Raw genomic sequence first — 24319 nt, 5'->3', positions numbered from 1 at the left:
AGGATTGGAGGAGGCGGCAAGGCTGAAATCTGCATGGAGGCCCATTCCAAGATCAGGGCCACCCACCAAGGAGGGGAGACTTGGTCTCTGATTAGGGTCTTTCAGCAAAATTAATGACAACAGCAACCTGAATACCCTGTGCCCAATGCCACTTACCCCTGGTTCAAGCTCCCTAGCCAGGAGCTACTTTGGAGGATCTCTTTGGGTGGCATGGATATAAAAAAATCCAAAAATAATGTATATTCAAAAAACGCCACTCATTAAAATAAAAAGTAGGGACATGTCTTTTGCTTTCTCCCCTTCCTTCCCTTAGAACACGTTTATTTTGCAGTCTTCGGTTTCTAAGCTGGAGTGAAAAGGTGTGTTAGGACCTGGATATAACCTACATGTCTAAATCTTAACATTAATCAGCCTTATAAAATCATGCTTTCTTTCCACCCCTACCCCAACAGATAATTTAAATAAACTCAAGAGATGAGAAAGGAAATACACTCTTTGCCCCTGCTCAGAAGTAATAGGACTAAGCCAGTTTATTTTGCCTCTAACCGCCCAGGGCCTCTATTTTCCCTGGTCATTTATTCCCTTCCTGTGTTTGTCAACCACTGTGCACAATCCCCTTGGCATATGCATCCTCCTTCCAAGGGATGCAATCTTTGGCTATAGTTAACTCCTATGACACCCCAGACACCCCAGAGCTATTAGCACCATGTTGCCCTTGCCCTCTGAATGAGAGAACAGTGAAATTCAGGAAATCAATGGTAGGTCAGTTATCCTTTCCTGCTTAATATGTTTAAGGCTTGCCATTGAACAGTAATAGGTGGTTGCAATTTCCTCAGTTTTAAAAAACTGGTGTCCATATAATCAGTATGACTTCCTTTAGAAATACATGCTCTACCATCTATACTCCCACTACAAAAATGCAATGGGTGGAAAAAAAGAGAGAGGTGAGGAGAAAATGAGAGACAACATAAATAAATCCCCTAATATCCAAAACTATTTCCTAGGTTTGTGTTTTTAATTAAATCACTTCTAAACCCCAGGGAAAGGACAGAATTTTCTCATCCAAATCATAATGTCACCAAGTAAAGTCATCAAAATTACCATTTTGCTAGCACCACCCTCCTCATTTAGCCCAATGCCACTACAATCCTAACCTCAAACTTCATATGGCTATAAATGATCTGTACATATACCTTCCTGGAAACCAGTGACAGGCACACACTCATCTTCATTAATAGGAAGGGGAAAGGAGCTTTTTAAAAAATGCTATTATTTAAGCTGAAGCAGGTTCTAGGGGTTATTTAGTATTAAAGTTACTTACCACCTTTTATAGTCCCTGAATATTGAGTGAGTTCTATTTTCCAAAGTTATGGATCTATACTAATTTTGTTCTGGACAAGTGACACTTGTCTACCCACAAAACAAAACAAAACAAAACAAAACAAAGGCTCCCTAACTCCACATGTTTAGTCCTTAGCTCCTTCTATGACAGAAACTTTCAAGAGACCACAATGACCAGGGCTGGTCACCCTTCCACTATCCTAATCTATACCCCTGTCACCTTACATGCGCAAGGTGAGCTTCTTTCCTCCAAAACAGATTTCAGAGTGCCTTGATATTAACCACCCTAAACTCCTACTTTCTTGGAAAGCCCTTGATAGCTCTGATAGCCTGTAACAGCCCCAACTCCTTAATTTGGCCTTTAGGCTTCCTCTCCACTCTCCCTAACTGGACATTTCTGCTTTGTTTTCCAAGACTAGCCTACACAAGGCAAGACAGCTCTTCAGACAAACAGCCCTCCCTTTGTCCTCTGTAAATACCACACAGATTATCTTCATTTTATTGAATACTTGTGAAGTGCCAGGTACCATGTTAGGTATTACAAACATCTTATTTAATCCCTTCAACTCAATGAGATGATTGTACCCATTTTAAGGTTGTAGAAACTGAGACTAAAGAAATTAAGATACTTGTCCAATCAAAATCTCACAGCACAGATAGGCTTAAGCTTATCCATCTGGTTCAAAAGCTGGTTCACTTTCTACTCTGGCATACTCCCACCCCTAATATACTGTGTTCTGATCAGTATTTCTCCTTGCCATCTGGGATGCCTTCTCAACTGCACCATACATACCTGAATCCCACCCAGACTGTAAATCCCAGAGAGGAATTCCCACCTCTATCTTGAAATCTTTCATCATCCTAGTCCTTGGCAGACTGCTGAACTCTTCATTATCTGCAGCACCTTCATGTCATGCCTATTCTCTGCCCTGTATGGTCTTGTCAGTTTTCTTCTACTCAGTCACTTCCAACCACAGTGTAAGTAAGCTCCTTGAAAATGGAAATTTCTTTTTAATCTTCCCTCACTCTCCAGAGCCTAATAATATAGCTCCCATTTGCTGAGCACACACTTCAGGTACAACAATCCTAAAAAGTAAATACTAGTATTATTGTTATTTTGCAGATAAACTGAGGCTCAGAGAGATTAAGAAACTTGTCCAAGTCACTCAGAAAGTCAGTATTAGATATGGTATTCAAACAGACTGTCTAAATCGAATGCCCCAATATACTATACTGGCTCAGATACACTGTGCCTCACAGAATGTGAATTTATGAAGCATCACTATGTGGAAGATATTCAACAAACCTCCAGAAAACATCCCTCTAACCAATGACTTCGGACAAAGGGCACTGTTTTTACTCTTTAGTAGGGCAGATTCTGAAACTCAACAGAAGAAAATATGAGTGTATACTACTCCATAACATCCCAAACCACTCCTTCCATTCCCCCATCCTCTCTTGGAGCCATGCCCATGTTGGTGGGAGCCAGTGATGCTGCCTGTATCTGTACTGGTGTTTCTATGAGATAGAGTGGCAAAGTGTTCTTTCCCCAGAAGCCTCTGTTAACTTTTAAATACACAGAGGAAAGAAGGGGGAAAAAAAGATACAAAAGTTAATTTTTTAAAAAATGGCCTGCAAGGGGTTGGGGGAGGTTTTGCTATCTCTGCAGCAAAAGTGGGTTGCTGCTGTAGGAAGAATAACAATTGCTTAAAAATGTTTATAGCTGACCAATTAAGCCAAAATATGGAACTCCAGCCAGCTTTTGTTCTCCCCTAAGATATGAAGGTAGCAATGGGAATTAATGAAATCTCAAAGAAGAAATTCTGTGAGTACAAGAATCAAGGCCTCGACGTCTGGCTACTTTTCCTATGTAGAGCATACCTTCAGTGCCACTGCTGAAAATCTGGACTTGATAGTATTAAGCAAGCTGGCTGGTTTCTTTCTATCCAACAGGTTTTTCGTAAGCATTTTTATTTTTAAGATTTATTTATTTGAGAGAGAGAGAGAGAGAGAGCACATGCACATGAGTGGGGGAGGGGCAGAAAGAGAACTCAAGCAGACTCCTGCTGAGTGCAGAGCCCAATGGGGGCTCTATGTGTGACTCAATCTAACCACCCTTAGATCACAACCTGAGACAAAATCAAGAGCCAGAAACTTAACTGACTGAGTCACCTAGAGGCCCCTTTAGGAAGCAATTTTTGAAAAATCTTTTGTAGGGAGCCTGGTGGCTCAATCAGGCTGTCAGATTCCTGATTTTGGCTCAGGTGATGATCTCAGAGCCAAGAGATAGATAGAGCTCGAGAGACAGAGCACGATGTTGGGCTCCAAGCTGGGTGCGGAGTCTGCTTAAGATTCTCTCTCCCTCTCCCTCCCTCCATGTATGCACATTCTCTCATAAATCAATCAAACCATCCAACCATCTATCCATCAATCAATCAATCTCTTGCAGAAGGGAATACTCTGGCAACAGAATAGTACTTCTTATGAAGGAATAACAGTATTATTCACTTGTTTCTACTATCAATGCGAGAACTACTCTATTCTCCCAAGTTCCCAAAGGCAAGTTTCCATCTTCATTTATATTTTGGTTTAAATATCTTTACAGCTCAAGGCCTATAACCCTTACCTTTACCTGCAAAATATATGTAGTGGCACACAAAATACTGCACTTGCACAGTACTTAATAAGCCAAGTCCTTCCATTTACTCCATCTCAGATAAGGCTTAAAACTACCTTTTGAAGTAGATCCAACAGGTTATTATGATATACATTTTGCCTAGAAGGAAACTAGAATTTGCCTCAAGTAACACAATTGGTACACAATAAACCTGGTCCCCCACTCCTGGCCCTGGATTCCTTCTGCCATATGATACTTCCCAATACTCAGGGCAATCTCCCACCTTTTCTATATTCTGGATCCACAAGTGAACTTTGTAAATCTAAAACCAAGAGCCTCTCTAAGAAATGGGCTTCAAACTACACCAACTACACTGAATTCAATTACAACTACCTGGGGCCATACTAAGAGCCTGCCACTCCAATCCTGAAGCTACAAACACTATAGACAATAACTGAAGACTCAAAGTAAGAAATATATGGATGGTTCTTAAATCTATAGAAGATAAGCAGACATGAGAATTAGGCTATCCATTTCCAAAAAAAAAAAACAAAAACAAAAACAAAAAACAAACAAACAAAGGCTAACATCATATCACCTGTTCTTCCACAATGGTCATATCTATTGTGTGTATACTGGGTATCTAATACTCCCTTGTGCTTAAAAAATTTAGGAGCTATTTTGTCTACCTAGTGGACAAACAATCCAGTGTGTACCCAGAAAAGATCGGGAATTGGATCTGTCCACCTTATTCACTGACCTTTTAGTTGGGTATGTAACCCTGGTATCCAGGACCCAGCAGGTTCCCTTCCCCAATTTCTGGGCAATATCCAAGCTCATTAAAGCAGACAGGATTCAAATTTCCAGGCCTTATAAGTGGCTGAAATAAGGACATTCTTTTTGTGTCAGCTCAAGCTTGGTTAATCTCCATATCCAATCTAACTCTGGGGTGAAAGAGAGGAACACATTTGTTGCTTTGGGACTATTGCCCTACTTCTTTAAGTGCTGGCTGACCTTCCCTATGTAAGTGCACCAGCATTTGCAACATTCAGTTTAAGCAGGAAGGCTCTTTCATCTTTGTCCCCTGGCCTTGATCTCTCATCATTATGATCCGGATCCCTGCTAATCACTAATGATCCCGTGGCCCTTTATATAATACTGAGGTATTAGATCTGAACTCGTAGAAAAATTCCTACTCAGCTAATTACATTCTTTCTGCTTTTCTTGGTTCTCCATATAGTCTCAGCTGGGGTTGAATCTGAACTATTCCCTCAGATTTTAAATTATTTGCTGGTGGTTTGTGGAAAGCACTTATAAACTCTTCCCTCAAATGAATTCAATGAATTATAATTCAAAAGTCCCATGACCTACCTCTGACCCTCTCCCTCTTTTTCTTTTCCTTGTCTTTCTATTCCCTTTCCCAAATTCTTGTCTTGAATATCACAAGAGTTTAAATTCACTGGGTGAGGAGTTTCATGGTTCTATATTTTGATAGTATATTGTTAACTTACAGTAGTACACAGTGGCTCTACAACACATCTACTTTGGGGTCTATACTCAGAACCAACTACTAAAAATGATGTGTTTCGATCCACAGGTGACATTTAACCTACACTCTAAGGATCACTGAATTTTTTGTTAATGGTAAATGCCTTGCTCACAAAATAGAATACCTAGGTAAAGTTTGGTTTCTTTGGTTTCTTTTTTTTTTTAATTTTTATTTATTTATGATAGTCACACACAGAGAGAGAGGCAGAGGGAGAAGCAGGCTCCATGCACCGGGAGCCTGACGTGGGATTCGATCCCGGGTCTCCAGGATCGCGCCCTGGGCCAAAGGCAGGCGCTAAACCGCTGCGCCACCGAGGGATCCCTAGTTTCTTAACTGAGTATGATTCTTTTATATTTCAAGGAATGTGGAGCATCAATTCTATAGAACTATATAGGGCAATTCTGATTTTAGCCTATGACTTCTTGAATTTTTTCTACCCATTTCCATATTCTAGAACTTAACAGCTTTTGTAATCATAGCAGCAAAACTGAACTCTCATAAAAGGTGGATCAACCAAATTCTTGACAACACAACTTTCTGAATATGACTGTATACAATGTACTATACATGTATATGACTGTTAAATTAATAATTTATTGACAATCAAAGAGAATGTATAGCTCCAAATGAGCACTTTTCTTAAAGCTGTCCCTTGGCAGCTACTTGTATTCCAATGGTGCTGCCATTATTCAAACAATGTTTGTATAATGACTTTAGAACTATTTTAAACGCTGCTAAAGAAAGCCATCTAATTGTCTTTCTGATTGTTTTGACCCCAAATTATATTACCCTGATTTAATCACACATACCCCCCCTTACTTTTCAGGGCACTGAAGGTCTTTAAAGGGAGATGACTTACTGCCTCCCAGGCTTTTTAACAAGATGTGCCTTGTTTTGAAAACCAGTGCCTAATGAAGAGCTCCTTTTAAAAGAGGTTTGATCAATGGCAGCAATGCATGTATCATTGGAATAAGTGACCAACTTCCAAGATGACTAGCCAGATAAAAACACACTAATATATGTGTAAGTCCTGGTATGATTGATTTTATTACTTTATGCTCATATCTTTGTTACATAGTTTCAGCCCTACAGCATACCTTTTAGAGTTAAAGATAAAATTATTCTTAACATCTTCTATTATTGTGGGATGCCTGGGTGGCTCAGCGGTTTAGCGCCTGCCTTCAGCCCAGGGCGTGATCCTGGAGACCCAGGATGGAGTCCCACATTAGGCTCCCTGCATGGAGCCTGCTTCTCCCTCTGCCTGTGTCTCTGCCCCTCTCTCTCTCTCTCTCTCTCTCTCTCTCTCTCTCTCTCTCTCTCATGAATAAATAAAATCTTTATATATATATATATATATATATATACACACATATATATATACATATATATTATTGTACTTCACAAAATCTTACGTTCTTTAGGTACATCTTACATATCTCACACAAAAATGTCTTGATACTCAAGGATCTAGGTATTGTTCTAACTATTTCAAGTGTTATCCACAAAAACATTAAAACTACAAAAAATTGGGATAAACATACTGGGTATATTTTTCTATTAAACCAATGAAAATGATTTTTAACTAGGTATACCTGTGACTACTTGAGATATGTTTGTTTCCTTGACTTAACTGTAGGCAATTCTTTCTTCAGGTTGCAGGGGAAAGGGTTATGTGGTTTGGTTTTTACTAAAAATATAAAGCCTTCACTCACATAAAACCAGCTAGTCCAGCACACCACATATGGAGCAAGACCTTTTAAGGAAAACCTTAAGTTCTAAAATAATTAAAAGAATATAATGAACCCATCCAATCATGCAAGTCCTTTAAACTTTGTCTTTAAAGTCTTAGGGGAAAAAAAAAAAAACACATGGGACCATGTGGGTATAGGGCATAGCTGGAGAAAACTCTAACTTCTAATTTTTCTTTCCTTGATTTACTACTTGAGGGTAATCAATCCAATTTTTCATTCGTATAAATGAAAAGCCACAGTTTTTAACTCTTTAATTCAAGGAAATTCAAGGAATATTATTATTGGAATATTATCTTGGAGACAAGGGAAGATACACATATTCTAGTTACACTTCAACAATTATTTATCAGTTGCCTATGGAGATCCTGTTCAATGGCAAAGTGAAATGGAGGACCTATAACAAATAATGAATAAATAACTGATGAATTAATGAATGCAGGAAAAGAAAATATCTCAGGTCAACACATGAGGAGTCCACCGTAAAACTGCCTCCCACAGGACTTGGTCCATGTAAATATAATTTGTATTATATAATATCAAGCCTACAGCATTTGCTTAGATTTGGATCACTTTCAGATTTCCAAATTCATTCATTAGGGTCCTAGCAATACTTTGAACCTAATCACTTGCTTTAAGTGACTCCTGATATAATCAGTCTTTAATACCCAAGAGTAATACCCAAGTAGTCATTAAGATTGGAGTTTTACAGAATATTTACCTGACATCTGTACCTGAGATAAACTGATCATTTCACACACCCAGCACTTGTGCTAAGAGCATATGGTCTGTTATTTAAGCTAGCAGATGATTTTCTTTTACAACAGAGGCGTAAACACAACTAGTTTCTTCACTTTTCCAATCATTCCAGTTTTAGAAGACTGGCCTCCTAAATAGAGATTTCTCACTGACTTACTATGGACTATTTGATAGGACACATTTTTGTTCCTCGGTTTATACGACAGAATAGGAGTAAGATAAGACAAAAAAAAAAAAATCCTCCTCCTTCCTAGGGGGACTTCTGTGACTATATTGATAAATACCTACAAAATGATAAATGCTACTACCTCTTTCAGCATTTTGAAAGATGTCAACCAAACACAAAATATTTTTGGTGTGTGAATTAAAATGACTCTTACTGATGGTCTCAGCTGCTTCCTTGTAAGATAGCGTGTCAAGATCTGGCTTATACATTATCCGTCCTGCAGAACGCACTGACATCACACTTCATAATAGCTTGGTAGGATGATTGCTGTCAAAATCGCCTGCGAGGAAGCGTCCGTGCCCTAGATCGACACAACGTATTAGCGTGACAGAGGACTAAACAACTAAGCACACCACGCGACGCCCCGACTTTGAGCACTTGGGACAGAGGGGTGTGCTACGTGTGCGCTGAAGGGCCTCAAGTTAGGCGGAGAATGAAGGCAGCCTGGGGGGCTCGTGGGCGAGGCGGGGAGTCCAGAAAGGCGAGCGCCTGCGATCCCAGGAGGAAAAACTTTTTTTTTTTTTTCTTTCCAATTATGAATCCCATCCAGGGCGGGGCCTCTGGGTCTCGCTTCTCCGTGACCACCACGCAACCGCACACACTTTGCTGGGAAATGAAAACGAGACGAGGGTCTGGGGGCGCGACTGGCTCCAGATGCGGCTGCGGGGCGGTCAGAGGCCGGGCACCGAGGCTTTCGGGCCTCCGCGGCGGCCGCGTCCCCCAGGGCGCCCCCCTCCTCCCTCGCGACCTGGGGCAGCGGCGCCCCCCGCGCGGCCTCGCGTCGCCCGCAGGCCCGACTCGCCCTGTCCTCGCGCTCCCCGCCCCCCCCCCGGGGCTTGCGGCGGGCGGGGCTCCCCGCTCCCCCTCCCCGAGCCTGGGTCGGCCCCGAGCCCCCTCCCCAGCCGCGGCGTGAGAAGCGGGGCCACCCGAGCCGCCCACCGGCTGCACACAAAGCCCCCCACGGGGCCGCGGCGGTCCCGCTCCCGGGGCTCAGAGAGCAGCGCCCCGCGCTCCCGCGCCCACCGCCCCCGCCCCACCCCACGCCCCTGGGGAGGCGACGAGCCCGGGGGAGACCCGGCGCACCGGAGCACCCCCCAGCAGGGCCCTCGGCCCGGCCGACGCTCTCACCTCCAAAGAACGGGCGGCGCCGCCTGCGGAGGAGGACCGCGGGTGGGGAATACTCGCACCGGGTCGGGCCGCGCAGGGACCCGGTCCGGAAGGACGCGCGGCTGGGAGCGCTCACCCCGGCCCCGCGCGGCCGCGCCGCCTCCTCAGAAGGGAGGCCTCTACCGTCCGGCTCCGGACCTGCAGCTGACGGGGGCGCGGGCGCGCGGGCGCGCGCTCCCGATGGCCCCGCCCCGTCCCGCCGGCCCCGCCCCATCCCGTCCCGCCCCCCGTCCCGTCCGGTCCTGCCGGCCCCGCCCCGCCCCCGTCCCGCCCCCCGTCCCGCTCCGTCCCAGCGGCCCCCGTCCCGCCCCGCCCCGCCCCGCCCCGCCCCGCCGGCCCCGCCCCGCCGGCCTCCTCTTCGCCGCCGGCTCCCTCCCCTCCTCCCCGCCCGCGGGTGCCGTCCGCCCTCCAGAAGACGTACGCGAAGCGACAAGGAAAGCCTTCCACCAAAATGAGCTGTGATATCCTTTTGATGGGTATAATTTATTCCAAATCGTCCCTGGACTGAAACGATCAATTAGCAGCCCGAAACGCACTGTGAAGTAAATTGTCACACTCTCTATTACAGGATGGTTATCATATATTTATAAGGTGTGTTTTCTGCAATCAGAACCAACAAGGTGTTGAGCGATCAGTCATAAACGTACTTCTTCAAAAAGAGCGGGACAGAAGCTCTAGCATTGTGTGGCGGAAGAAGAAAATCTTATGACAGTTATTACCTCGCCCACCCTCTGCCCACGGTGATATTTTCATTTCCTCTTGGCATCTGGGAAGTGCAGTGAGGCGAGAGCTCTGCACCAACTCTCCAGGCCGCTCGCGTGACCCCGGGAACAGGGTCGCTGTGAACCTCAGACTCACAGCCCCAAGAGGACTGGTTTCCTTATTGTGTAAGGATCGTCCTCACTCTTTCTCCGTCTCTGTTTTTACTCCCATCCAGGAAAATATCCTACTCTTCCCTTCTAAGCTTCCAGCAGGATGCTTGCGTTCTGTACTTAAGTGCCTTATCTTCTTGTGTCTGATATTTAGGTGTTATGTACGGTAGAGATCATGCCATAGTGACGCACAGGTTACCCACAGAGAGAACGCTGCATTCCGAACTGGAATCTCTGCCAGAACGCACAAACTCTTGAGAAAGTCATAAATTCTCATTCAGTCTGGTAGACTGTCTTGACCAACCTGTGGAGACATTGTTATTTTCTTTATAGTCGTCCTTAATGAGTGTACATGGATGGATATACATCCGGAACTTCTGAGTTTCCTGTAACAAGCTATCATCATATTCTCATCCACCAACCAACCACCTATTAATCATTTTTTTAGAGGGACTCTGGTTTGTATTCAGTTTTTCCTTTTGCTTGAAACACCTAATCTAAAGCAACCTACTCATTATTGTGAGCAAAGTTTAGCAGCCAGAAGTATGCCTCTGTGGGCAATAAAGTGACATTTGTGAAGAGTGAGTCACAAGGTAGGGTAAAATGCAGAGTTAAGAACACATTCCTCTTAGGTTAACTGCCCCCATGATTTCTGAATGGTCGGGCTTGCCTGCAATGCCAACCTCTGAAGAATGGACAGAAAGGAAATCTGGTTGGGCATTTGAGTTGTAAAGGAACTCCGGCATAAGTGGAGCACCATGTTCCTCTCTTACAAAGCAAAGGAACCAGGGACCTTGGCCTCATTTGAATTAGTAAAGAGCATAGTTAGACCCAGCACCTTCACCTTGTAGCTTCTGAGGTCATTGACTTAATTTGCAATTAATGGCTAATATTTATTGAGCACTAACTCTATGCCAGGCACTGTGCTTTATATTATATGTATTATCTTTTTTTTAAATTTTTTTTATTTATTTATGATAGTCACAGAGACAGAGAGAGAGAGAGAGGCAGAGAGACAGGCAGAGGGAGAAGCAGGCTCCATGCACCGGGAGCCCGACGTGGGACTCGATCCCGGGTCTCCAGCATCGCGCCCTGGGCCAAAGGCAGGCGCCAAACCGCTGCGCCACCCAGGGATCCCTATATGTATTATCTTATTTAATCCTATCAACAAACTTATGAGGGAAGTTTCCTCGTTTTGCCAGTAAGGAAACTGAGATTTGGCAACATTAAGTAAATTTGGGCATACTCCTAGTAAATGATGATCTCAAATCCAGGTCAGTCTCCAGTGCCCATGCTCTTTACCCCAATAATGTAATACCTCAAAAATTTAAGATTTTGACTTAAGATTTTACATATAAAGATTTTAGAGGAGCTGAGGACACAATGAAAGTGGTTCTGGGAGAAGAATGAAAGAACAGTCACTTGCAAAGGAAAGATACGATAGATACATATACCCTGACTGGGTAGGTTACCTCTTTTCTGTTCTCTGCTTCCTACATCTCATGATTTCTTTTTCAGAGTTGTCACCTGCCATTTGGTGTCTAGCCAAAGAGACCTTATCCAAGGTCAGTGATGACTGCTAGGCTTGGGGTGGAAGTAAGGGGTGGGGTGTATGACCAGACCCCAGAGAAATCATAGCACCCTGGGGAGGAGACTTAAGTGGGAGCCAGAGTTGGCCAGAGGCCCTTGTCCCAGACCCCCAGTTCTGAGAATGAAATGTTGCTTCCTAATGGACTTTAAATTATCAACATCGTTAAACTCTCCCTTAATAGACTTGTAAAGATCTGCTTGTTACCTTTTTCCCCCTTCATGTAGAATTTGTAATCAAGAGCCCAATTTTGTCATTTGGAAATACTAATTATCTAATCACGCCATGCTGCATAACGTACTTGTCTGCCCAATTAGCTAGGACAATTATTAAAATTCAGAGGCCTAATTATGTCTCAATTTAATGCTGGCAAACTTGCATACAGAGCAGTAATTAAAATCCTCTCTTTCCCTCTGCCTTTAGGGCAGGGGATGATTAGGCCCTGTCAAGGGGTGTACTGAACCAAACCAGTGAAGCGTATTGTGCAACATGACCCTGCATTGTTAAGTGTGTCAACATATTAACCTGAATTCCCTTCAGCCCCCACATAATCACATTTGGTGGAGGAATAAAGGAGCTAAAACATGAAGCATTTTATTAAAAAAACATAAATTCTTTTTAATTAATGCTATGAGAATTCTGATGAATTTCATGCTTCCAAGTGCTGGAAGACATAAAACTGGTTCATCTAATTACTAGCAAATTTGCTCTTGTTAAAACTACTTTTTTTTAAACTCATTTAAAGAAAATGAATTTTTTTGGTGGTGTAATAAAAAAAAAAAAAAGAAGAAGAAAAGCCTAGCTAGTTGGCTTCCAGTAATACAGTTGATTACCAGTTTTGTTTGATGATAGAACACAAGTGAATGTTGACTTCCAAAAGAATCCATCCCAAGACTGGAGGCATTAAAAAAAGGGCTAGAATTTAATATTTGAAAGATGTTAATAAAAGTGGAACATTAAAAATCATAATATTGAAACAAATTCAAAATATTTATCTTTTGAGCTTAAAAGTTTGATGTCTGAAATAAAACTAGCATGAGGAGACCAGAGCACTGCACAAACTCCCCGTTGCTTTAGAAACTCCTCAGCATGCGAGAACCCAGACCATGTGTGTCTACTCTGCTGGCATCTCAGTCCTCTTCTCTATGAACTACAGAGAGCCACCAAACCCAGTAAGACTTCAGAGCTCTCCTCTAAATTTTGGCTTTCACTCATGATGGAATGTGTGATACATTACTCATAGTATTCAACTAAAAAAGAAAAGCATTCTGTCTAGACCAAACATGAATTATTCTGGAGAAAGAAGGACTTCTTTCCACTTGCTTTTAAACTTGTCCTGCATGGATAGTTTCTAGAGAGCAAGAGACACAGGAATACACAGTCACTTCATTGGACAGAGATTACTCTCAATTGATCTCATTTTGAATCTCATTGACAACCTTGTGATACAGTAGGTGAGGCAAGCCAGTCTCCATTTTTTTAATGTGAGGCAATTAAGATACTTTTTTTTTTTTTTTAATTAATTAAGATACTTTTTGAAGCTGACCATTCTATACCCCACTTCCTAATTATAGGTAGGGCAAGTAGAACTCAGTTCCCCTGGCTATTCATTGCATTAAGTGGAGTGGCTGTGAATGAGACACCAATGAGGGATGCTTGGATTAATAAAGTATCTCAAGTTGAGATCAAAGTATAAATGATATAATTATGAAACAAGGGAACCTATATATCAACACCAGAGGACCTTTTGTCATCCAGTCGATACTTGCTCGCAACAGGTTTAGTCATATCTGTTTATATCTGGTGTCTTTGGCCCACTTATGTCTTCTTTTAAGTTTTTATATTCTCTAAGATATGTATGATTCCATCTGAGTTGGTGGTACTAAAGGCAGAGTTCCTTCCTCCCACTCTTACCCTGGGTACATTGTAGGATAGAAGATGTATTTAGGGACAACTCTGGCTGGTATAGGCCCTCTTACTAACAAAGAGAGTGACCACACATAGCCTCTACAGGAGATGGTTGGATGGAGCTAGGACAAGCCCTTTGGCACTTGTGCCATAAAACCAAGGGGTAGCCCCTCCCCCAGCCTCCCACAGAGTGTGCTCCATGTCTTGAAAATGGCCTTGCTCGAAGTCTCTCTGGATGGCAAACTGAAGTGCAAATCTGTGTTCTGACTTGTTCCTGTGGCTGTCAGCATGTTTTCCTCTTGTCAGCAGCAATTGACTGGTCAGGCTCACCCCTGTACAGCAATTGTAACAGCTCATTGACAGGCTAGTGACCCAGCTGGACCTGATAATGGAAAACTATTGATTTTTGTAGGCTCCACGAATCTAAAATGAACGACCAATGTAATGTCATCAATTGTCTCGGACTCTGATAACCCAAGGGAGAAAGTTTCAGGGATTGCTTGTATTTCCTGACAATAGTGTTTCAAAATCTCACTAGGTATATGTAAGAAGAAGCCCATTTCCTGGGTGTTTTTCTTAAATGACCCCAATTTGATAGGGCTTCGATACCTAGTCTTGGATGTTAAATAAAATGGGAGTTAGCATTGCCAAATTAGCCAACTAGAACCTATATGCCATTTAGACAAAATATTTGAGGAGAAGCACTTTGATAAAGAAATGTTTAAAATATTTATTATAAAACAAACTCACAGAAAAGAAAAAAAAAGTTGGGATTAACCCAAAATATATTGGCTCTCAAAAATCTTTTTTTTTTTAAAATTTAATTCATTTATCCATGAGAGACACAGAGAGACAGAGAGGCAGAGACACAGGCAGAGGGAGAAGCAGGGCCCCTGCAGGGATCCTGACGTGGGACTCGATCCCAGGTCTCCAGGATCACGCCCTGGACTGAAGGTGGCACTAAACCGCTGAGCCACCTGGGCTGCCCTCTCAAAAATCTTAATAGATGAAATTAGGATACAACTCAGACTGCTGCTGCTTACCCAAATTGATTTGTTTGGTAGAAAGAAAGCCTTGAAAATAATGCAGGGGGCACCTGGGTGGCTCAGTCAGTTAACTGTCTGCCTTTGGCTCAAATCATGATTCCAGGGTCCTGGGATCGAGCCCCAAATCGGGTTCCCCAGGTGGGCAGGGAGCCTACTTCTCTCTCCCCCTCTGCCTGCTGCTCTCCCTGCTTGTTCTCTCTCTCTCTCTCTCTCTCTCCCAAATAAATAAATAAAACCTTTAAAAAAAGAAAAGAAAAGAATGCAGACATGCCTTGAGTGTATGTTGGGGGAAATCACTATTTAGTTTTGTTTTTTAAATCCTTTTCTCCTTAGTTAATCATTTCAAAATTCTCAAACATCACTCTGTATTCTTCAGAGGCGAGAGCTGTTTCTTTTTGAGCTAAATTACCAATGGGTTAGAGCTAATTTTGCCCACTAGACAGTCCAGAGGATTCTGTGCTGAGTTATGGATAGAATGTTTGGTAATGGCCTCTGCTGAAGGGACTTCCTTAAAAAAAGGAGGAGAAGGAGAGGGAGGAGGAGGAGGAGGAGGAGGGAGAGGAGGGAGGGAAGAGGGGCAGGAGGAGGAAGAGGAGGAGGAGGAGGAAGGTTATTGATCTTGGCTGCCAACTTGACACATTTAGTTCACAATTCACTTGTAGTGAGAACATAATCATCTTATGGTCCTGATCAAACTGAGACCTTCTTAGAAGACAGTTCTGAGGGCTAGATGAAATCATAGAGCACAAAAGTAACAAGGGTGCATCCTCAGCCATTTACTCAAAGAGGGCTAGAGAGAGAGAGAAGCCTTAGTGAGGAGCTGGAAAGAACAGACCCCAGAGGCGACAAGTCCATGTTCGGCTGGGCTCCTATTCACAGGATGCTGTAATCTTCACACTCCTGTAATGGTCCCTTTATGGCCTTTGATTAGCTTTGCCTCTTACAACACTACCTTTCTGATTCCCTAGAGCTATCAAAATCCACATTGCTAACTGTTTGGCTGCCCATTAGTAAAGATACATGAGGTTAAGACCTGAAAGAAATTAAGCTAGACCAAAAAAAAAAAAATCCACTGGCATTTCTATTTTTCTAAATATAAAACACTTGGTGCAGAGAAAACAAGATTTGCCTAATTCTGTGACATATTTTTATGGCCCAACCAAGGTATGGGCAGCTTAAGGTCAGGGGCTAGGTCTTACATGTTTTGGCATTCTCCAGAGCGGTTGCCACAGGGTCTTACATGTCACAGACACAATAGTCACTGAATAAAGAGGCAAATCCACTTTTAAGTATAGAAGGATAAAGGTAAACATTTTCCAGTCTATAATAGATTTAGGAGAAATCAGTAGTGCCTGTCCATGTGCCTGTCTGCAGGTTTGCGCCAGTCCATGAAGAAGTTTCATGTGTCTATGGTAAATATGAACAAAACTAAATAAATATGATTTTATATGGCAAAATTAAATCTTTTAGAAATTCCAAAATAATAGGAATTATTATAGGGTGTTGAACCTATATTTTGAACCTATAATTATTTATAGGGTGTTGAACATTGTTTTTTTCACAAATTATTATGATTGAGGGTGAAAGATGCTTTTAATTCTTGGCAAGGCAAGATAAAAAGTGAGTAAAATCATTCATTGGTCACAGTAGCTTAAAAATTACACTTCGGTAAAGCCAAAAGAATGAATGAATCTGGGCAGCCCTGGTAGCTCAGTGGTTTAGCGCTGCCTTCGGCCCAGGGTGGGATCCTGGAGACCGGGGATCAAGTCCCATGTTGGGCTTCCTGCATGGAGCCTGCTTCTCCCTCTGCCTGTGTCTCTGCCTCTCTCTCTCTCTGTCTCTCATGCATAAATAAATAAAATCTCTCTTAAAAAGAATGAATGAATTTAACTAACTCATACACCTTATTAAAATTAAAACAATTGCAATTATATGACTGTCAATAAATAGAAGTGTTTGTGATTAAGACACATAGCACTGGGTGCCTGGGTGGCTCAGTTGGTTAAGCATCTGACTTCAGCTCAGGTCATGATCTCAGGGTCCTGGGACCAAGCCCCAGGTCAGGCCCCCTGCTCAGCAGGGAGTCTGCTTGTCCCTTTCCCTCTGCCCCTACCCATGCTTGTGCTCTCTCTCAAATACAGTCTTAAAAAAAAGACACATGGCACTAATTGTGATAAGTGTGACCACTGGACTAAGATCAAGTCATTTGGGGCTTCTTTTAGGTTTCTCTTCTATTTTCTATCTTTACAAACTAGTTACGGATTTTAAACCCAAATCTGTGATTTGATTGAAATGCCAAAAAATATGATTTTGGTCATCATAACTTTAGCTTCAAGATAATCTTCTCTGACAACTTGATTCTTACCTCCAGCTCTATGCAATGTCAGGTCTGTTGCCAGCAGCAGTTCCACAGTAATGATGCCACTTGGAGGAAAAAGATAATTTTGTTTCTTTGTTTTTAAATTTGATTTATAAAGTATGCATTTAAATCCATACTATATGGTTTGCTGTGCTTTATAACTTGTACTGTAGGTTTAAATGTACTAAGCATCTTCCCTCCACTAACCAATCATAAAATTAAGAATAGTAAAAAATTAATAATTCTAGGTACACTATTTTAACTTCGGCCTCTTATCTTTCAGAATGCTTTATGTTGCAAATTAAAGTCATTTCACAAAACAGAAGGGCAAAAATCTCATGGTCCCTCCATTTGTGACAATGTGGATGCAACTTGAGGGCATTATGCCAAGTAAAATAAGGCAGAGAGAGAAAGACAAACATTATATCATCTCACTTGTATATGAATTCTAAAAAAACAAACTCATAGAAACAGAGAACATATTAGCAGTTGCCAGAAGTGGGGGGGTCAGGAGTGGGAAAAATAGACGAAGGTGGTTAAAAGGTATAAACCCTGGGGATGTAATGTGTAGTTAACAAATACTTAATTGTAATTTGTTTTTAAAATATTTTATTTATTTATTTTAAAGAGAGTGAGAGAGTGAACAAGAGAGACAAGCAGAGGGAGCCACAGAAGGAGAGGAAGAAGCTGACTCCCTGCTGAGCAGGGAGCGCAACTCAATACAGGGCTTGATCTCAGGACCCTGGGATCATGACCGGAGCCAATGACAGACATTTAGCCCACGGATCCACCCAAGTGTCCTCTTAATTGCATATTTGAAAGTTGCTCAGAGAATAAATTTAAAAGTTCTCATCACAAGAGAAAAACGTTTTGAAATTATGTGATGTTAACCTAACATATTGTGGCAATAATTGTGCAATATAACAACATAACAAATCATGTTGTATGCCTTAAACTAATACAATGTTATATGTTAGTTATATCTCAATAAAATGGCAGGGCAGGGGAATCTTGTGGTTCCGAAGTTGATTGATTTAGTATCTCAGTAATATCATGAAGGACCCAGATTTTTTCTATATTTCTCTTCAGCCATGTCAGCATGTTGGCTTCTCAATGTCTTTCCCTCATGGTGGCAATATGGCCTTATAGTTCCGTGTCACATGCTGGTAATGCTCAGCATCAGAAGAAGGGGACATTCCTCTATTGTATCCTTTTTAAGACTTGACAAACATCTTCCCAAAAGTCTTTCTGACTTTACTTCAAGCCTCTTCCAGAGTAGTGTTCACAGGCCTTAGTGGCACAAAAGAAATAGACTTATCATGATTGGATTATTAAACTAGTCTTTATCCATCCTCTGGGAATAGAGAAGGGCACAGCTTCCCCTAAGGGATAATAAGCTTGAAAATAAATTACCTGGGGAAAAAAAGTAAGTTTCTCTTAACAAGGAAGAGAACAGGACACATAAACTTAGAAAAACGATTTTGATGACATTCCTTCTTAGAATCTAGCCATCAGGGCAGCCCGGGCGGCTCAGTGGTTTGGCGCCGCCTTCAGCCTGGGGTATGATCCTGGGGACCCGAGATTGGGTCCCACGTCAGGCTCCCTCCATGGAGCCTGCTTCTCCCTCTGCCTGTGTCTCTGCCTCTCTCCCTCTCTCTGTGTCTGTCTTGAATAAATAAATAAAATCTTAAAAAAAAAAAAAGAATCTAGCCATCATGTAAGAAGTTCAAACTCTGAAAACATCATACTAAAGGAAGCCTGAGCTTAAAGAAAGCACCAGATAAGCGAGTGAGACCTTCATGGACCTTCTAGCTCTGTTCAAGTGGATGCAGCCAAGTCAATAATCTAAGATAAAGGAGCTGAGCTGCTCAACCAAGCCTTGCCCGAACTCTTGACCCAAAGAATCTTTAGATAAAATGGTTGTTATTTGAAACCTCTAAGATTTGGAGTAGTTTGTTGCATAGCAATAGATAACTAGAACATCAGATAAGATGTCTTGAACAGAGACACAATTCAAATAAAAAGGTACTAATAGACTGAAATTAAAAGATGAAAATGAACATACCATGAAAACTACAGTAAGTATATGAAAATTGGAATTACTACATTAGTATCAGACAAAATAGACTTCATACAAGGAGTCTTGCTAGAGATAATGAGTAATAATTCATAATAATAAACCAGCCAATTAATCAGAAAGACATTAGAATTATAACTGTATATGTATCTAAATCAGTATCAAAATATAAGCAAAAACTGATAGAAATAAGGAAATAGATTACTTAGAATTATAATTAAATATTTTAATGCTTCCCAACAACTAGAACCACCCCCAGATCATTAAGAATACAGAACTGAACATCACAATCAACCACCTTGACATAAGTGACATTTATAAAATACTATACCGACAACTGCAGAATACACTTTATAGAATACATTATTTTCTTTTTTTTTTTTTAATTTATTTATGATAGTCACAGAGGGAGAGAGAGAGAGGCAGAGACATAGGCAGAGGGAAAAGCAGGCTCCATGCACCAGGAGCCTGATGTGGGATTCGATCCTAGGTCTCCAGGATCGCGCCCTGGGCCAAAGGCAGGCGCCAAACCGCTGCGCCACCCAGGGATCCCTAGAATACATTATTTTCAAGGGCACATAAAATGTTCACCAAGATAGACCATATGCTAGGCCATAAAATATGTTTCAATAAATTTGAATAGACCAATTCATACAATATGTTTTCTGACCACAAAATAATGAAATTAGAAATCAATGATAATGGAAGATATTTCAAAAAGCCCCCAAATGTTTGGAAATTAAATAACTACTAACCCATGGTCAAAGAAGAAATCATAAGGAAAAGTAGAGAATATTTTGAACTGAATGATAATGAAAATAAGGGTTTAAAATCAATTATCTAGGGGGTTGGGGTGATTGGGTGACGGGAACTGAGGGGGGCAGTTGGCGGGATGAGCATTGGGTGTTATGCTATATGTTGGCAAATTGAACTCCAATAAAAATTTAAAACTAAAAAATTAATAAAAAATTAAATCAATTATCTATGTTCCTCTATTAAGAAACTGGGAAAAGATGAGCAAATTAAATCTAGGGAAAGTAGTTTTATTTAGGAAATATTAAAGGAAATGATAACAAAAGCAGAAATCAATAATAGAAAAAGAAAAGAGAGAAAGTTAACAAAGCCAACATTTGGCTCTTTGAAAAAAAATTAATAAAGTTGATGAAACTTTAAGCCAACCAAGAAAAAAGAGAAAACACAAATTTAAGATATTACAAATGAAAGAGGGAATATCATCACACATCCTATAAATATCAAAAGGATAATAAAGAAGTATTATGAACAACCATTAAGCTTTTGTATTTAACAACATAAATGAAATGGACAAATTTCCTTAAAAAGCTTATCAAGGGCAGCCCAGGTGGCTTAGCGGTTTAGCAATGCCTTCAGCCCAGGGCCTGATCCTGGAGACCCAGTATCAAGTCCCACATCGGGCTCCCTGCATGGAGCCTGCTTCTCCCTCTGCCTGTCTCTTTGCCTCTCTCTCTCTGTGCCTCTCATGAATAAATAAAATCTTAAAAAAATAAATAAAAAGCCTATCAAAACTAATGTGCAATAAAACAGAAAATTTGAATAACCCTATATCTATCCAGGAAGTTGAATTCATATTACGGCAACAAAAATGGTGTCACCGAGGAGTTCCATCACATCTTAAAAGTAATAATGATTATCAATCTTAAAACAGAGGAGAAATCATTCCCAAATTTCTTTTATGAAACCAACATAACTGATGCCAAACCTTAAAAGACATTAGAAATAAAATTGCAAAATAGATACCCCTTATGAACATAGATGCAAAACTCAGTACCAAAATATTAACAAATTCAGAAATATATACAAAGGATGCATATCATCACCAAGTAGTTTATCCCAAGAATTCAAAGTTAGTCTGTCACTTTAAAATCACTGTAATTCAGCACATTAACAAAATAAATGAGAAAAAACATTTAAACATCTCAATATATACAGAAAAAGCATTTGATAAAATTTAATGCACATTCATACTAAAAATTTTCAGCAAACTAATTACAGCAACTATGATATTGTGATATAAGAAATATATTTTGGTTTTCACCTATGGTTCTTGGCACAGATTTATGCAACATTTGTAATTTCCTAAGTGATAAGAGCATAAGGACAACTTTTGTTACATATATATATATTTAAAGATTTTATTTATTCATGAGAGACACAGAGACAGAGGCAGAGACACGGCAGAGGGAGAAGCAGGCTCCATGAAGGGAGCCCAACATGGGACTCGATCCCAGGTCTCCAGGATCACACCCTGGGCCGAAGGTGGCGTCAAACCGCTGAGCCACCAGGGCTGCCCTTGTTACATATTTAAATTTTGTTCCCAGTTCTTCAAATAGCTCCAGACCATAAAGGTGAAATGAGTGTGTTTTGTTATTCATAAGCAGCTACTTTTGACCACATCTGAGTTTATGTTAATGAGGCAATTTTGGGAAAGTCCTTAGACAACCACTGGATGAGGACTAGTTGCCAGAAAAACAACTATGTGGTGAGAGGGTTGGAACTTTCATTCTCCCACACCTATCCCCATCCCCCCACGCCCAGGAAGGGAAGAGGGTCTGGAGGTTAAATCATTCATCAATGGCCAATGCATTCAATCTAATCATGCCTACATAATGAAGTCTCTGTAAAAATTCCAAAGTATGGGGAATTGGGAGGGAGAGTGGGAGTATGTGTGTGTGTGTGGAGGGGAATTGGAGACCTCTACAGAATTCATCAGGTTGGTGAACACATGGAGGTACTGAGAGGGCGGTGTACCCAGAGAGAGCATGGAAGCTCTTCCCCCATACCCTCTCCTTATGCATCTCTTCCATCTGACTAATCCTGAGCTGTATCCTTTTATAATAAACTGGTAATCTAGTAAATTTCTTGAGTTCTGTGAATGATTCCAGTGAATGATCAAACCTAAGGAGAGGGTTGAGGGAAGTTTCAGGTTATAGCTGGTCAGTCAGATGTACAGATGATAACCTTGTATTTAACAACTGACATCTGAAGTAGGGGCAGATAGTAAATAGTGTCAGAATTAAGTTATAGGACACCCAGCTGGTATCTGAAGAATCAGAGAATTGCTTAGTGTAAAGAAAATCCCCCCCCCCCCCCACATATTTGGTAATCAGAATTGTCAGAAGTGAAATAGTCTGTGGGTAAACAGAACACAGAAGAGTTTTTCTGGTATAGTGTCGATGAAATAAGCTAACTTCATACAAAATGGTACTATGTTGAATATTTTCTAAGTAAGATATTTTCTAAGCAACAATGCCCACACTTCTGATAACATAGTTCTGGAGTTCCTACCAGGGCAATACAGCAAGGGGGAGAAAAGCATAAAGATTTGAAAGAAAGGAATATAAACGTCTTTGTTATCCCTATTTGCAGATGAATTTAATCGATTACTGTGTTAACAAGTATGATGGTTGATTATATGTGTCAACTTGGCTGGGAAACAGTATCCAGATATTTGGTCCAACATTATTCTTGGTGTTTCTGTAAAGGTATTTTGGAGTAAAATTAACATTTAAATCAGTGGACATTGAGGAATAGCTGGCTGGCTCAGTCGCAGAGCATGCGACTCTTGGTTCTGGGGATGGAGTCCCATGTCGGGCTCCCTGCATGGAGCCTGCTTCTCCCTCTGCCTGTGTCTCTGCCTCTCTCTCTCTCTCTCACTCTGTGTCTCTCATGAATAAATAAAATCTTTAAAAAAATGAAATACTTAAAAATTCCATTTATAATAGCATCAAATAACCTCAAATTCAATACCTGAGTAATAAATTTAACAAAATGTATGTGAGAACTTTGTCTACATTGAAAACTACTAAACATTGCTAAAACAAATTAAATAAGACTTGAATAAATAAGGAGGCATTTCACATTTCTGAACTGGTCGACTCCATGCTCTTAAGGGTCAAGTCTCCCAAAATTGATCTATAGATTCAATATAATCCCAATCATAATGCCAGCAGACTTAAAATATAAGTTGATTTGTTGATTCTAAAGGTTATATGAAAATGCAAAGGACATAAAGTGTCCAAAATAATCCTGAAAAAGAACAATGCTAGAAGACTTAAATTATCTGATTTTGTGACCTATTACACTAATAAAGGATAGTATGGTATTGTCGTAAGCATAGACAAATTAAACTGAATAGAGGGTCTACAAATGGAATGGTAGGTATATAACAAGGTCATTTGATTTTCAAAAAAGGTCACAAGGTAATTCCATAGATAAAAATAGTCTTTTCAGTAATTCAGTTCCTTGGAGGAAAAGTTGATTCCAGAGTGGGGGCAAGAATAGTAAAAGGAGCTCATGGTGAGTTACAGTTTGTGTATTCCATGGGACAGGTGTGTCCCACTCTGCCTCCTGGGGCAGCAAAGTGTTTCTGTTCAGTTCCCCATGTTTCACAGAGCCTCTTGGGAAGAGAGCCCAGGGCAACAGATAAGTCTTTCTCCTTAGGGCACCCAGGCATGAGTCATAAAGGAATCGAGATAAACCCTCTGCTCACCTCCTAAACTCAGCAGCTCTCAGGAAGCAGGGGCTGGACCAACTTCTTACATTATCTAAAGGGATAATTCTTTAGCAGCTAACAAAGGAAGCAGGAAGACTGACTCCTAATCTCAATTTTGCCACTAAATGTTATCTTAAGGCCACCGTGCTGTGGTCCAATCCAATTTCAAATGCCTTAAGAATGTGCATCATTAGGGAAAGCCTTTTTTTTTCTTTTGAGCGAGCAGCAAAGGGCACTTACACCTCAAACAGATAGGAAAACTCTCTAAGACCCCTCTGTCTACTACATTCAGACCTCCTCTCTTTCCCCTCCCCTCAGACTCCTGAAGCTCTCAGTTGTTGCTCTCTCCTCACTTGCCTGACCTCCAGGGCCTGTTTTGGGCTCTGTGTTTTTTCCCAGCTGGAATGATCAAGGCTCTTTTAGTTCCTATCACTTCTTACCTCCAGGCCCACCAGTGGTAAAAAGTCCAGTAGCAACATGGAAAGTCAAGTTGTTAGGAAAGAAAACACTTTAAATTTAATATATCCACAT

General features: G+C 41.1%; 1 protein-coding gene and 1 long non-coding RNA gene across 11 annotated transcripts in view; one reads left to right on the top strand and one right to left on the bottom strand.

The window, feature by feature from the left end:
• ZNF644 (zinc finger protein 644) overlaps nt 1-24319 on the bottom strand; it is a 175696-nt gene that overhangs the window by 12065 nt on the left and 139312 nt on the right. For 3 of the 9 annotated variants that reach the window (XR_007411503.1, XR_007411506.1, XR_004816891.2), the window contains 2 exons: nt 17187-17245; nt 9970-14157 (listed from right to left, as the gene is read on the bottom strand). The gene's annotated coding sequence lies outside the window, so the exon portion shown is untranslated. Of the gene's footprint in view, nt 1-9969; nt 14158-17186; nt 17246-24319 lie in introns of those variants that run through there. The other 6 variants (XR_004816889.2, XR_004816893.2, XR_007411504.1 and 3 more) reach the window with 3 other exon arrangements.
• The window catches only part of LOC112640896 (uncharacterized), a 69163-nt gene continuing 55440 nt past the window's right edge, over nt 10597-24319 (top strand). For both annotated transcript variants that reach the window (XR_004816896.2, XR_004816895.2), the window contains exons 1-2: nt 10597-10737; nt 11798-11844. This is a non-coding gene — a long non-coding RNA (uncharacterized LOC112640896). The remainder of the gene's footprint in view (nt 10738-11797; nt 11845-24319) is intronic.

The sequence above is a fragment of the Canis lupus genome, chromosome 6, assembly GCF_003254725.2.
Source record: "Canis lupus dingo isolate Sandy chromosome 6, ASM325472v2, whole genome shotgun sequence".
Classification (NCBI taxonomy): domain Eukaryota; kingdom Metazoa; phylum Chordata; class Mammalia; order Carnivora; family Canidae; genus Canis; species Canis lupus.
Note: the sequence above shows the minus strand (reverse complement) of the source record. Positions and strands in the feature narration are given on the sequence as shown.